This window comes from Notothenia rossii (genome assembly GCF_949606895.1).
Source record: "Notothenia rossii genome assembly, chromosome: 4".
NCBI lineage: Eukaryota > Metazoa > Chordata > Actinopteri > Perciformes > Nototheniidae > Notothenia > Notothenia rossii.
The window spans coordinates 2,123,373-2,138,216 of NC_136902.1; positions in this window are offsets into that span (position 1 = coordinate 2,123,373).

Sequence of the window (14,844 nt, forward strand, 5' to 3'; positions counted from 1 at the left end):
TCGAAAATTATAAAAGTAGGGTAGACATGTGGATATTATCCGACTGAACAAAACGTGCATTTACCTAACAGGTTCGTTTTCCACTGACCTTTTTTCGAGCTATTTTCCAAAACCCTATGGAGGAATCCCATTGCTTTTTTGTAGAGGGAAACCGAGCGCAGCTTACTTCCGCTTTTTGGGACGCGTCACTGCACCACTAAGTTGATGCGCCTCTGGCTTCCCTTGGCATGGCCCTGACCAATCACAGGTTGGCAGGGGCGTGATGTGAGCCTCATCTGATTGGTCAATCCCTCCATTTTTTTTCACCAAGGGAAGCCAATTTCGGCTGGCCTCCTCTCGTAACAGAGAGTGCAATCTACTGTTTCACCATAACATCTAGAGGGGCGCTGTTTCACTCTTTGTAAAATACTCAATGAGAATGGGGGAGAGACGGGCCGGCAGCAACACACAACAAAGAATTTCCGAAACTAAACGAAGTGTTTTTATTTATTTATTAAAATTATAACTACAATCCGAAAAAACAGGGGAAGCCTGGCTTCCCTTGGCCTCCGGGAGAAAACGCCACTGATGTCAACGTAGCTTTAATTTATGCTTTGCTTACATGTTTGCATAACTTGGAAGTTACTGACATGTACATACCTTGTTTACCTGGCTCAAGTGGTGGCTCTGGGGTTGTTGTGTGAACCACCACTTGAGAATTGTCATCTTTTTTAAAAACAAATGTTCTTATGTCCATCTTCAAAAACTCTGAGTCTGAGACTGACAGTTTATTTTAAACATTGTCACAGCTCACATGATACGTACCTGTCAGCCAATAAGACATGTTTATTTCCATTCAACTCGCTGGTTGGTCTGGTGCCTTGCCTCTGTTGCATTCACTGAACACGGGAAATTACATTAAATTTCATTTAGCTGAGGCTTTTATCCAAAGAGACTTACAATAAGTGCGTTCGACCAACAAGATACAACCTTGAAGAAAACAGAATCATATAAGTTCATCAGGTTTCATAGAGCCAAACATTTCAAGTGCTACTCAACTGGCTTTAGATAAGCCAGTCCTTTATTAGTATATAAGTGCTTTGTTAGTAATTCTATCTCTGGAAGTGGAGTCCAAAGAGATGAGTTTTCAGTCTGAAGAAGATGTGTAAGCTTTCTGCTGTCCTGATTTCAATGGGGAGCTCATTCCACCATTTTGGAGCCAGGATAGCAAACCCACGTGTTTCTGCTGATGGGAACTTGGGTCCCCCTCGCAGTGCGAATTACAATCCTGCTGTCATTTTTTTTTTTTTGTTGCTAGGGGGCCCTTAGTGGCTGCGGGGCCCTAAGCTTATGTCGCTTAATGGGTTGGGCCAGCTCTGCATAAGGCTGTGTATGAGCTCTTAAGAATCACCTCTTCAAGTCATTTAATCAGCTTCTGTTGGATGTGTTTAATATCCTGCACGAGTCCTGCAGAGCGCCGTCATTAAGAGCATTTAACACGTATGTCCGGAGTTCATTTAAAGCACCTCGGACATGTCTTATCATGCAAACATGGAGATGTCCTTCTTTTCTCAGTTTCTTATCATATTACTTATTTAAAAAATAGTACAACTCACAAAAACTCACCTCTTCCATGTTGTTATGGATTTGTTGTCAAAGCACTTCAGATATTCATTGCTATCGGGATGTTAAGAGCATTCCATGGAATATAACAAAAAGTGTTTCTGAAGTGAATTACCTACCCCGCCTTTAAGTCCCTTTAATGTAGCACTACCACTGCAGGCTTTATGTTGCCGCTGATGAACATCCCATCTTCTCTGAGAGCGTTAAGGAAAGCTTCTCAATGTGCTGCTGATTGCCTTCAGCGTTAAATACTCCTGTGAGTGTTTGTGAGACTCAATCGGAGAGCGATGGAAGTGATCATCACAGAAAGACCTTGTGTCCTTTTACACTTTGTTCCCCGGAGCGTTGTTTTCCTGCACTGCAGATACAGTTAAACACGAGAAGGGAACACATTCAGCCCGTAAAACAAGGACGTGTATTCCTAATTATAGGTGTTATCGTTCCAGACAAACCTCCTACGTGAGAAAGTCAAATGAAGCGACGCTCAGTCTTAGTTTCCCCTCCATCCACCTGCACCTGCATCGACTTAAAGGCAACTTACAGTATCCGCCTGTATTTAATTAAGATAACGCATACGGTCATGTAGTGAAACCTGCTCTGCATGTGAATCATTTCTCAAGCCTGTTTGCCCTTGGCATAGGCAGTATAGGCGAATGCTAAGGGTGAATCAATCAATGGGGGGCGCCGAAAAAAAGTTAGAAATAAAATATATATATTTTTTTTTATTTCAATTTCATAACAACACAATTTCCCGATTTTGGATCTACAAAGTACTTCTTATTATCTTATACTAACAGAACTACGCCTATATTGCGCACCCCCCCCCCCCCCCCCAAATCAAGTTGACCCGCCCCAGCCCCAGTAAAAACCAGAGGTTTATGTGAAATACTTCTTTTTTTGAAATAATGGTTGTCGTGTTCAATTATAGGTTTCAATTTTGTATTTGTGTTAATTTAAAATAAATCAAACTCCCAAAAAACGTATACAGCTTTTAGAGAGCTCTCTCCTGACAGACTGAGAGGCTTTGATAACCTCAGCTCAGTGAGGTAAAGGCACACCTTTATATGATCATTATAGTTATACAAAAATAAGATGGGTAGTATAAAATACTATATGACAGTAAAAAAAAGTTGTTATTAATAAACAAGAGTTTGAAAGGGGAGTGATTTGTAAAATATCCATAAAGAAAAAAATCTGTTTACATCTCTGTTTCATCAGGGTGTTGAGAGATGTATCCATAGATCTCCTAATGTTGCTCTCAAAGTGCACCAGATTGATGCTTTTTACTTCAATATTTAAAAATAAATCTTCCCGGGGGAGCATGCCCCCGGACCCTAGAGGAGGTGAGGACCCCCCTAGAGGAGGTTAGGTGTACTTCCTCTAATGGCACATTTCCACTGCAGCGGGGTAGCCCCGTTTAAGCGTCCCTAAGCGTCCTCGCTCAGGCCTCGGGCTGCCTCGCTGGCCTTCTGAGGCCGTGGCGCATTTCCATTACAGTTTAGGACCTGGGGTAGCAACGCAGTGTAGGCGGGGCGATCGGCTTTTTGGGCGGAGCGACGCTGGGTAAAACTGCAGTGGCGTCATCTTCAATGCGACACAACTCACAAAACGCTAGGGATGATCTCGCGCACGATCTTGTGACGATTCTCTCTGACCAATCAGCAGTCCAGAGTGTTGACGTCACTAGTTCAGCCCTGGCCCTGGCCTGATAGAACCACGATATTATGGGGCCGGAAAAAGAGGGAAAAAGTACCCGCTAGCCGGTGCTACGCTATATGGGAAGGCCACCAAAATCTGGCCTGGCCGCTTGAGGACGATTAAGGACGCTTAAACGGGGCTACCCGCCGCAGAGGAAATACGCCATAAGAAGAAAGGGCAGTGAAAGAAGAGCTCTGGGGCTTCAGGCTCGATCGCCGGTCAAATGACAGCGTTGGTTTCCCCCAAAAGTGGACGAGGCCGTAAAGTGGCGTAGATGTTACTCTAATCTACGGACATCGATCGCCTGCTGCTATATTTAACCGTATATCGAGCCCGATCGTGGATTTCCAATGATTGAATGTAATTGTTTGCCTGACTGGCCGTTGCTCTTTGAAGATCCACAAATCTCCGGTTTTCTTACATTTCTGATCGGATTGGCAAAAACTTCAGAAATGGTATTCAAATGACAGCTTTGGTTTCGCCCAAAAGTGGGCGGGGCTGTAATTTTCGCCCAGAAGTGACGCATGTGTTACTCTCATACAGTCTTATTGCCTGTGGGATGAAACTGCCTCTGATCTGGTGCTGTTCGTCCTGATGCTGAGGTGACAGCGTTGTTTTGGTGCGTGTCACTGAGGCTGTCAGAGCTCATCAGACCCTTCAAGGCGTGATGTTTCTCTAAAGTGGGCTCTCTCTCAGGCAGCCATTTTCCACTTGACTGGCCCCAAACTGAGGGGGGGGGGGTGAATAATAAAAATAACCCAGCAGCTGGGAGAGGCCGGTCACTTTGGGGGAGGGGGGGTGAATAATGTGAGAGAAGGGGCTAATAAAGCAAGAAAGAGAGAGGGCGGAAATCTGCATCAAGAGGTGTGCTGCAGATCAAATATACACTGTGTCTCGGATCTGTTTATTCCCCTTCTGTAGCCCCGCCCCTTTCTGTAGCCCCGCCCCTTTCCCCACTTCCTGTTTTAAGTATTGTAAACAATTCATATTATTTGGGATTATTCCCACTGAGTCCCACAGGCAGTGAGAGTAGTAAACACATTGTTGACGTGTTATTGAACAACATGATACAGTATACGGGCTATAGTGGACTGTTGGTGCGTTCCCAAAGTATTTATCAAATTCAATTCTTGATCAAAAGTCAATTCAAAATAAAGATTAGGTCGGTAAAGATATGAATATACAGTAAGTCCATCAGTACCATATTATTACAATTTAAAACGTTATATTCCGTATGCAGTAAAGTTTAAAAACACATTTCCATTTCAAATTCTGCAGTTTGTGACATTTCTGATGTCCTTTTCCATCTTTGTTTTGATCGACTTTCTCCCGATTCCAACTGACCTCGTTCAAAAATAAACACCATTTGAGGGATTGAAGAAGCATGTACTGATGAACGAGCATTTTAATATTTGAAATAAGAGTAAACAAGGGTAAGAAACAGTAGAACAACAACAACAACAACATAAGGAACAACTCGGAGTAGCTAAATATATAGAGATTTGAGTCAAGATCATTTACAAGCTAAACATCTTAATACCGTCTTTCATGGATTCATCCAGCCCTCCTCTCCTCCTGATGTGTGTTTACACCTTCAGCTCGACCTGTTGTTGTTGTTGTTGTTGTTGTTGTTGTTGTTGTTGTTGTTGTTTTTTATCCAACACCTCCATTCTCTGGCATCCGAGTCAGCAGAAACATTTTGTGTAGTTTTTGAATCCTGGCAGATCTCTTCTCCCCTCTGACTGCCAATAACTGATCAGGAACAAAAGCCCATTGAGATGCTATGATATGGATGATAATGCAGCCAGTGTGTGTGTGTGTGTGTGTGTGTGTGTGTGTGTGTGTGTGTGTGTGTGTGTGTGTGTGTGTGTGTGTGTGTGTGTGTGTGTGTGTGTGTGTGTGTGTGTGTGTGTGTGTGTGTGTGTGTGTGTGTGTGTGTGTGTGTGTGTGTGTGTGTGTGTGTGTGTGTGTGTGTGTGTGTGTGTGTGTTTTGTGTGTGTGTGTGTGTGTGTGTGTGTGTGTAGGTCTCACTCGGGACTCGATGAATTTTCATAAATCATTTCTTGACACCACATCAAGGTTACGCTGCAGCCTGTAAATTGCTTCAGGTTGACGACAGCAGAGGATCTCCGTCGGGACACCGGCAGCTATTTACAGCCCGGAAATTAGCGTGACCTTTCCCCAAAACTGTGATAATGGTGCCTTTAATATAAACCAATGCACAGAAGTGAAATGTCTTGTGAATACCGGGACTGAGAGCCCTTTAGGTGAATGACAACGGTATCAGAAACACGCTCACAGATTCTCCAGGGACACATTTTAGGTGGATTATTACCTGTAGACGATCCAAATGAAACTCAACCAAATGTTTAATATAATTCACAAAAAAGTAGCTACTTTAAAGAGTCCTCTCCTGCTGATGTTCAGGTGTATATCAGTATGTAGTGTCTCTACTTTAAAGAGTCCTCTCCTGCTGATGTTCAGGTGTATATCAGTATGTAGTGTCTCTACTTTAAAGAGTCCTCTCCTGTTGATGTTCAGGTGTATATCAGTATGTAGTGTCTCTACTTTAAAGAGTCCTCTCCTGCTGATGTTCAGGTGTATATCAGTATGTAGTGTCTCTACTTTAAAGAGTCCTCTCCTGCTGATGTTCAGGTGTATATCAGTATGTAGTGTCTCTACTTTAAAGAGTCCTCTCCTGCTGATGTTCAGGTGTATATCAGTATGTAGTGTCTCTACTTTAAAGAGTCCTCTCCAGCTGATGTTCAGGTGTATATCAGTATGTAGTGTCTCTACTTTAAAGAGTCCTCTCCTGCTGATGTTCAGGTGTATATCAGTATGTAGTGTCTCTACTTTAAAGAGTCCTCTCCTGCTGATGTTCAGGTGTATATCAGTATGTGGTGTCTCTACTTTAAAGAGTCCTCTCCTGCTGATGTTCAGGTGTATATCAGTATGTAGTGTCTCTACTTTAAAGAGTCCTCTCCTGCTGATTTTCAGGTGTATATCAGTATGTAGTGTCTCTACTTTAAAGAGTCCTCTCCTGCTGATGTTCAGGTGTATATCAGTATGTAGTGTCTCTACTTTAAAGAGTCCTCTCCTACTGATGTTCAGGTGTATATCAGTATGTAGTGTCTCTACTTTAAAGAGTCCTCTCCTGCTGATGTTCAGGTGTATATCAGTATGTAGTGTCTCTACTTTAAAGAGTCCTCTCCTGCTGATGTTCAGGTGTATATCAGTATGTAGTGTCTCTACTTTAAAGAGTCCTCTCCAGCTGATGTTCAGGTGTATATCAGTATGTAGTGTCTCTACTTTAAAGAGTCTTCTCCTGCTGATGTTCAGGTGTATATCAGTATGTAGTGTCTCTACTTTAAAGAGTCCTCTCCTGCTGATGTTCAGGTGTATATCAGTATGTAGTGTCTCTACTTTAAAGAGTCCTCTCCTGCTGATTTTCAGGTGTATATCAGTATGTAGTGTCTCTACTTTAAAGAGTCCTCTCCAGCTGATGTTCAGGTGTATATCAGTATGTAGTGTCTCTACTTTAAAGAGTCTTCTCCTGCTGATGTTCAGGTGTATATCAGTATGTAGTGTCTCTACTTTAAAGAGTCCTCTCCTGCTGATGTTCAGGTGTATATCAGTATGTAGTGTCTCCACTTTAAAGAGTCCTCTTTGTGCAGAATCTGTCTGCCTAGAGGGTCTTTTGTTACCCTGCTGCCCACAGTGAGGAGGTAATAATTAGCTCAGTGCAGGGGGGTAACAAGTTAGCACCCCCGTCCTGCTGTGTTGCGCTGTAATTGGTCCCCCTCATGTGGCCCCAGAACAAAGGGTTCCCAGAGGGGGGACCCTCGCTGAACTCAGGCAGGAGGAAACATTTACATACGCTGACAGACTGAAGGCACTTCATTAAAGCAACATCAATACCTGCTGATGGGAGAGAAGCAAAGACACAAACTGTCACACCCCATCTCAGACAAATGGACCACGGTTATTAGCCTGTGTGTGTGTGTGTGTGTGTGTGTGTGTGTGTGTGTGTGTGTGTGTGTGTGTGTGTGTGTGTGTGTGTGTGTGTGTGTGTGTGTGTGTGTGTGTGTGTGTGTGTGTGTGTGTGTGTGTGTGTGTGTGTGTGTGTGTGTGTGTGTGTGTGGGAATCGTCTGCATGCATCAGCAGTGCATTCACTCACCAGCTGTTCACCTGGAAGTCAGCTGGCAGATCTGTCAGTGAGATCTCATGAAAACATTTATTTCATTTAGAGTTGTTAGGAAATATCACTCGTCAGGTGTAAAATAAAAAAATGGTAAAATGAAAGATATTCTCCCAGTTTTGAAACCAACCAGGAGGATACAAACTCAAAATAGCCAAAAATACTGCAAGCTTCAAATAAGCCAAACCATTGGAAGTGCTACTAATATCAATAATTTAAATGTTAATGGAGAGGTGCAGAAATGAGTCCTAAACGTTAAATGATTTAGCATTTTGAGCACTTCCTGTCCCCTGGTCTGGAGGTCAATGGCTCTCTGAAGGTGGATAAGGTCTGTGGTCAACACAAGCTGAAGAGATGTGTGTCCTACCATATCAAATACATCCGTAAACACACTGGTGGATTTAAAAACAGCCAGAGATGGTAAAAGTACACACATCCTGTACTCAAGTAGAAGTACAGATACTCGTGTTTAAAAATACTCTGGTGAAAGTAGAAGTACTGACTAAACTTCTTTACTCAAGTCAAAGTAAAGAGGCTTTGAAATGTACTTCAGTAAAAAGTACCCATAACTAGCAGCTGTTTTAAAGAGTACCTGACCTCCCTTTATATTAATAGAACAATAATGTCATTGTTAGCTAATGAATGTTTCCATGGTGACCAACGGCAACATGACAACGTTTTCATTGGTCCCTCTTCTTTAGAGAAGACCAGGAAATGATGGATACACGGATCGTGTTCAAATCAATAGGCACGTTCTCACTCCCAACCCGTCACATATTGACGGTCGGTCAGGGCCCCTCCCCTAGTCCTCAAGCTCTGTGATTGGATGTTTGAGTTTGCGCAGAGGGTTACGCCGAGCGTCGAACAGCACTTTGAAATGGGATGGAACCACGGCAGACTGTCCAAAACTGGATTTGGATGGGTAACAGTTTTAAATATGCAGTGGTGTTTATTTGTAAATCATTTAGTATAATCACACAAATTCTGTGTTTTATATTTAATAATTCTGTGTTCTTTATTTATTGATTGTTCAATACCTGACAAGGCCGGAGATTAAAAACTTGGGTCAAAGGTTCCTCAACAGTGCATCTAACAAGACATCTATCAGTATGTGTGCATACCTCCACCATTAAACTGTCATTCTGCACATTTCTTATACTATCTACATACTTCTTATAAGAGTATAATACATATGTACGATATCAGTTAAGATAAGTGCTTACACATACAGTAGTTAACATTGCAGGAAAGCAATATATTAGTACTTTGTCAGGCTTAATGTTAATACCCCCAAAGCTTTTTTCTTATTCAAAAGAAGACCTTAACCTAAAGTATTCTTTAATGTTTAAATAAAGCCTTATTAGTTTGTCTGTCTGTGTCTCCTATTAATATCTAATAAATAATCAATTTCAATAACGCGCTGTAACCACCAGGTGTCCCTTTCTATCAGCTGTGCACCGTTATGGTGTAAATATACCAATATACCAATATACCGATTGGATCAAATATAAAAGTCAGCCAAATTAGTGTTGATACTGAAAGGAGACGTATTGTGTGAAGAGAAATGTAAGATTTTGTTTGATTGCTGATATATTTATGATTCACGTCACATATTCAGTTTCAGCAGTTCTCCTGTTTGTCCAGAACTCTTCTCATCAGGGCTCTATAAATAAAGAACTACGGCAGATATGTAATATGTAATGCAGCCGAACCGTGTATTACAATGCCGTTATGTGATGACTTCCAAAGAGAAGAGCAAGCACACTCGGAATAAAGTATTATTTTATTTTTAAAAATGTTTTGGGGATTTCACATCAACAGGAAGTCCGGTTAACTAAAATGTCCGTGCGGAACAATACCCCAACCCATAGATCCGCGGGTGAATAATAATCACCACATTACACACATCCCTTCACATTTACATTTTAATTTACATTAAAGTATTTCGTGAGGCCTTCTAAAATGTTTTGAAATGTAATTAGGGTTGTAGTTGAAGAGTTTGTAAATGATTTTGCCTGGCAACGCATTCACACAACGGCACGCCCATTAATTCCACAACCACACGCATGGATTAACATCGATTTACTACATTAATGTAGCCTTTGTTTCTGCTAAAAGAGGTGTCGACCAGCTGGGGCAACAAGAACATCGGGGAAATCGAGGGTGACTATTAAAAAATAAATCATTAATATATTAATATTGACAATAACAACCGACCGCCGGGGAGCGTTCTCATGGCGTCTATTATCAACGCTATGGGAGGTCTATGAAGGTCTATGGGACGCCCTGCCCGTTGAAAACTGACTCTCAAGGGGTACCCTGTGCGTAATAGAGTGACGGGGAGGGGCCCTGACCGACCGTCAACATGTGACGGGTTGGGAGTGAGAACGTGTTGAATCAATAGGCACGCAATAACTCTAAATAATAATGATCACGCCACTAAACTCACATTCAAACTAAAGGAATGTAAGAAGTAGAAAGTACAGGTATTTGAGTTCAACATGTGAGAAGTAGAAAGTACAGGTATTTGTGTTCAACATGTAAGAAGTAGAAAGTACAGGTATTTGAGTTCAACATGTAAGAAGTAGAAAGTACAGGTATTTGAGTTCAACATGTAAGAAGTAGAAAGTACAGGTATTTGAGTTCAACATGTAAGAAGTAGCAAGTACAGGTATTTGTGTTCAACATGTAAGAAGTAGAAAGTACAGGTATTTGTGTTCAACATGTAAGAAGTAGAAAGTACAGGTATTTGAGTTCAACATGTAAGAAGTAGAAAGTACAGGTATTTGAGTTCAACATGTAAGAAGTAGAAAGTACAGGTATTTGTGTTCAACATGTGAGAAGTAGAAAGTACAGGTATTTGTGTTCAACATGTAAGAAGTAGAAAGTACAGGTATTTGTGTTCAACATGTGAGAAGTAGAAAGTACAGGTATTTGAGTTCAAAGTGTAAGAAGTAGAAAGTACAGGTATTTGTGTTCAACATGTAAGAAGTAGAAAGTACAGGTATTTGAGTTCAACATGTAAGAAGTAGAAAGTACAGGTATTTGTGTTCAACATGTAAGAAGTAGAAAGTACAGGTATTTGTGTTCAAAGTGTAAGAAGTAGAAAGTACAGGTATTTGTGTTCAACATGTAAGAAGTAGAAAGTACAGGTATTTGAGTTCAACATGTAAGAAGTAGAAAGTACAGGTATTTGAGTTCAACATGTAAGAAGTAGAAAGTACAGGTATTTGTGTTCAACATGTAAGAAGTAGAAAGTACAGGTATTTGAGTTCAACATGTAAGAAGTAGAAAGTTCAGGTATTTGAGTTCAACATGTAAGAAGTAGAAAGTTCAGGTATTTGAGTTCAACATGTAAGAAGTAGAAAGTTCAGGTATTTGAGTTCAACATGTAAGAAGTAGAAAGTACAGGTATTTGTGTTCAACATGTAAGAAGTAGAAAGTTCAGGTATTTGAGTTCAACATGTAAGAAGTAGAAAGTACAGGTATTTGAGTTCAACATGTGAGAAGTAGAAAGTACAGGTATTTGTGTTCAACATGTAAGAAGTAGAAAGTACAGGTATTTGAGTTCAACATGTAAGAAGTAGAAAGTACAGGTATTTGTGTTCAACATGTAAGAAGTAGAAAGTTCAGGTATTTGAGTTCAACATGTGAGAAGTAGAAAGTTCAGGTATTTGAGTTCAACATGTAAGAAGTAGAAAGTTCAGGTATTTGAGTTCAACATGTAAGAAGTAGAAAGTTCAGGTATTTGAGTTCAACATGTAAGAAGTAGAAAGTACAGGTATTTGAGTTCAACATGTGAGAAGTAGAAAGTACAGGTATTTGTGTTCAACATGTGAGAAGTAGAAAGTACAGGTATTTGTGTTCAACATGTAAGAAGTAGAAAGTACAGGTATTTGTGTTCAACATGTAAGAAGTAGAAAGTTCAGGTATTTGAGTTCAACATGTAAGAAGTAGAAAGTACAGGTATTTGTGTTCAACATGTAAGAAGTAGAAAGTACAGGTATTTGAGTTCAACATGTAAGAAGTAGAAAGTACAGGTATTTGTGTTCAACATGTAAGAAGTAGAAAGTACAGGTATTTGTGTTCAACATGTAAGAAGTAGAAAGTACAGGTATTTGAGTTCAACATGTAAGAAGTAGAAAGTTCAGGTATTTGAGTTCAACATGTAAGAAGTAGAAAGTACAGGTATTTGTGTTCAACATGTAAGAAGTAGAAAGTACAGGTATTTGTGTTCAACATGTAAGAAGTAGAAAGTACAGGTATTTGTGTTCAACATGTAAGAAGTAGAAAGTACAGGTATTTGTGTTCAAAATGTAAGAAGTAGAAAGTACAGGTATTTGTGTTCAACATGTAAGAAGTAGAAAGTACAGGTATTTGTGTTCAACATGTAAGAAGTAGAAAGTACAGGTATTTGAGTTCAACATGTAAGAAGTAGAAAGTACAGGTATTTGAGTTCAACATGTGAGAAGTAGAAAGTACAGGTATTTGTGTTCAACATGTAAGAAGTAGAAAGTACAGGTATTTGAGTTCAACATGTAAGAAGTAGAAAGTACAGGTATTTGTGTTCAACATGTAAGAAGTAGAAAGTACAGGTATTTGTGTTCAACATGTAAGAAGTAGAAAGTACAGGTATTTGAGTTCAACATGTGAGAAGTAGAAAGTTCAGGTATTTGAGTTCAACATGTAAGAAGTAGAAAGTTCAGGTATTTGAGTTCAACATGTAAGAAGTAGAAAGTTCAGGTATTTGAGTTCAACATGTAAGAAGTAGAAAGTACAGGTATTTGAGTTCAACATGTGAGAAGTAGAAAGTACAGGTATTTGTGTTCAACATGTGAGAAGTAGAAAGTACAGGTATTTGTGTTCAACATGTAAGAAGTAGAAAGTACAGGTATTTGTGTTCAACATGTAAGAAGTAGAAAGTTCAGGTATTTGAGTTCAACATGTGAGAAGTAGAAAGTTCAGGTATTTGAGTTCAACATGTAAGAAGTAGAAAGTTCAGGTATTTGAGTTCAACATGTAAGAAGTAGAAAGTTCAGGTATTTGAGTTCAACATGTAAGAAGTAGAAAGTACAGGTATTTGAGTTCAACATGTGAGAAGTAGAAAGTACAGGTATTTGTGTTCAACATGTGAGAAGTAGAAAGTACAGGTATTTGTGTTCAACATGTAAGAAGTAGAAAGTACAGGTATTTGTGTTCAACATGTAAGAAGTAGAAAGTTCAGGTATTTGAGTTCAACATGTAAGAAGTAGAAAGTACAGGTATTTGTGTTCAACATGTAAGAAGTAGAAAGTACAGGTATTTGAGTTCAACATGTAAGAAGTAGAAAGTACAGGTATTTGTGTTCAACATGTAAGAAGTAGAAAGTACAGGTATTTGTGTTCAACATGTAAGAAGTAGAAAGTACAGGTATTTGTGTTCAACATGTAAGAAGTAGAAAGTACAGGTATTTGAGTTCAACATGTAAGAAGTAGAAAGTACAGGTATTTGTGTTCAACATGTGAGAAGTAGAAAGTACAGGTATTTGTGTTCAACATGTAAGAAGTAGAAAGTACAGGTATTTGAGTTCAACATGTAAGAAGTAGAAAGTACAGGTATTTGTGTTCAACATGTAAGAAGTAGAAAGTACAGGTATTTGTGTTCAACATGTAAGAAGTAGAAAGTACAGGTATTTGAGTTCAACATGTAAGAAGTAGAAAGTTCAGGTATTTGAGTTCAACATGTAAGAAGTAGAAAGTACAGGTATTTGTGTTCAACATGTAAGAAGTAGAAAGTACAGGTATTTGTGTTCAACATGTAAGAAGTAGAAAGTACAGGTATTTGTGTTCAACATGTAAGAAGTAGAAAGTACAGGTATTTGTGTTCAAAATGTAAGAAGTAGAAAGTACAGGTATTTGTGTTCAACATGTAAGAAGTAGAAAGTACAGGTATTTGTGTTCAACATGTAAGAAGTAGAAAGTACAGGTATTTGAGTTCAACATGTAAGAAGTAGAAAGTACAGGTATTTGTGTTCAACATGTGAGAAGTAGAAAGTACAGGTATTTGGGTTCAACATGTAAGAAGTAGAAAGTACAGGTATTTGTGTTCAAAATGTAAGAAGTAGAAAGTACAGGTATTTGTGTTCAACATGTAAGAAGTAGAAAGTTCAGGTATTTGAGTTCAACATGTAAGAAGTAGAAAGTACAGGTATTTGAGTTCAACATGTAAGAAGTAGAAAGTACAGGTATTTGTGTTCAACATGTAAGAAGTAGAAAGTACAGGTATTTGTGTTCAACATGTAAGAAGTAGAAAGTACAGGTATTTGGGTTCAACATGTAAGAAGTAGAAAGTACAGGTATTTGGGTTCAACATGTAAGAAGTAGAAAGTACAGGTATTTGAGTTCAACATGTAAGAAGTAGAAAGTACAGGTATTTGTGTTCAAAATGTAAGAAGTAGAAAGTACAGGTATTTGTGTTCAAAATGTAAGAAGTAGAAAGTACAGGTATTTGTGTTCAACATGTAAGAAGTAGAAAGTACAGGTATTTGTGTTCAACATGTAAGAAGTAGAAAGTACAGGTATTTGGGTTCAACATGTAAGAAGTAGAAAGTACAGGTATTTGAGTTCAACATGTAAGAAGTAGAAAGTACATGTATTTGTGTTCAACATGTGAGAAGTAGAAAGTACAGGTATTTGTGTTCAACATGTAAGAAGTAGAAAGTACAGGTATTTGTGTTCAACGTGTAAGAAGTAGAAAGTACAGGTATTTGGGTTCAACATGTAAGAAGTAGAAAGTACAGGTATTTGTGTTCAACATGTAAGAAGTAGAAAGTACAGGTATTTGTGTTCAACGTGTAAGAAGTAGAAAGTACAGGTATTTGTGTTCAACGTGTAAGAAGTCAAAGTAAAAGTCGTCAGAAAAATAAGTAGTGGAGTAAAGTACTGAAACCAGAAACATGTACTTACGTACAGTAAGGAAGTATTTGTACTCCACTGCTCCCCACATCTGCAAACAGCGCTTGCTAACAAGTGGGAGTGATCGTCTTCAGGTTAAAGTCTCTGCTCTCGTCTCTCTCTGATCTCCGTCAGCTGACCCTCTGATTGGCTGGAGGTTGGAGGTCAGAGTGTTCGGGCCCTGTGAGCGTCAGATGGCCCCCAAACATCCAGGTGCCCCCCCCTCCACCCCTCACTGACCAGCTGGAGGACCTGCAGAATGCTCCATGTGAATCTGCTTCCATCTGCCCCCCCAGCCTCTCCGATCAATGAGTTGATACCAGAAAAATGTACTTAAGTACAGTAACGAAGTATTTGTACTCCACTACTTCCCCCCTCTGTGTGTGTATGTCTGGAACGTCCCATCTGTGGAT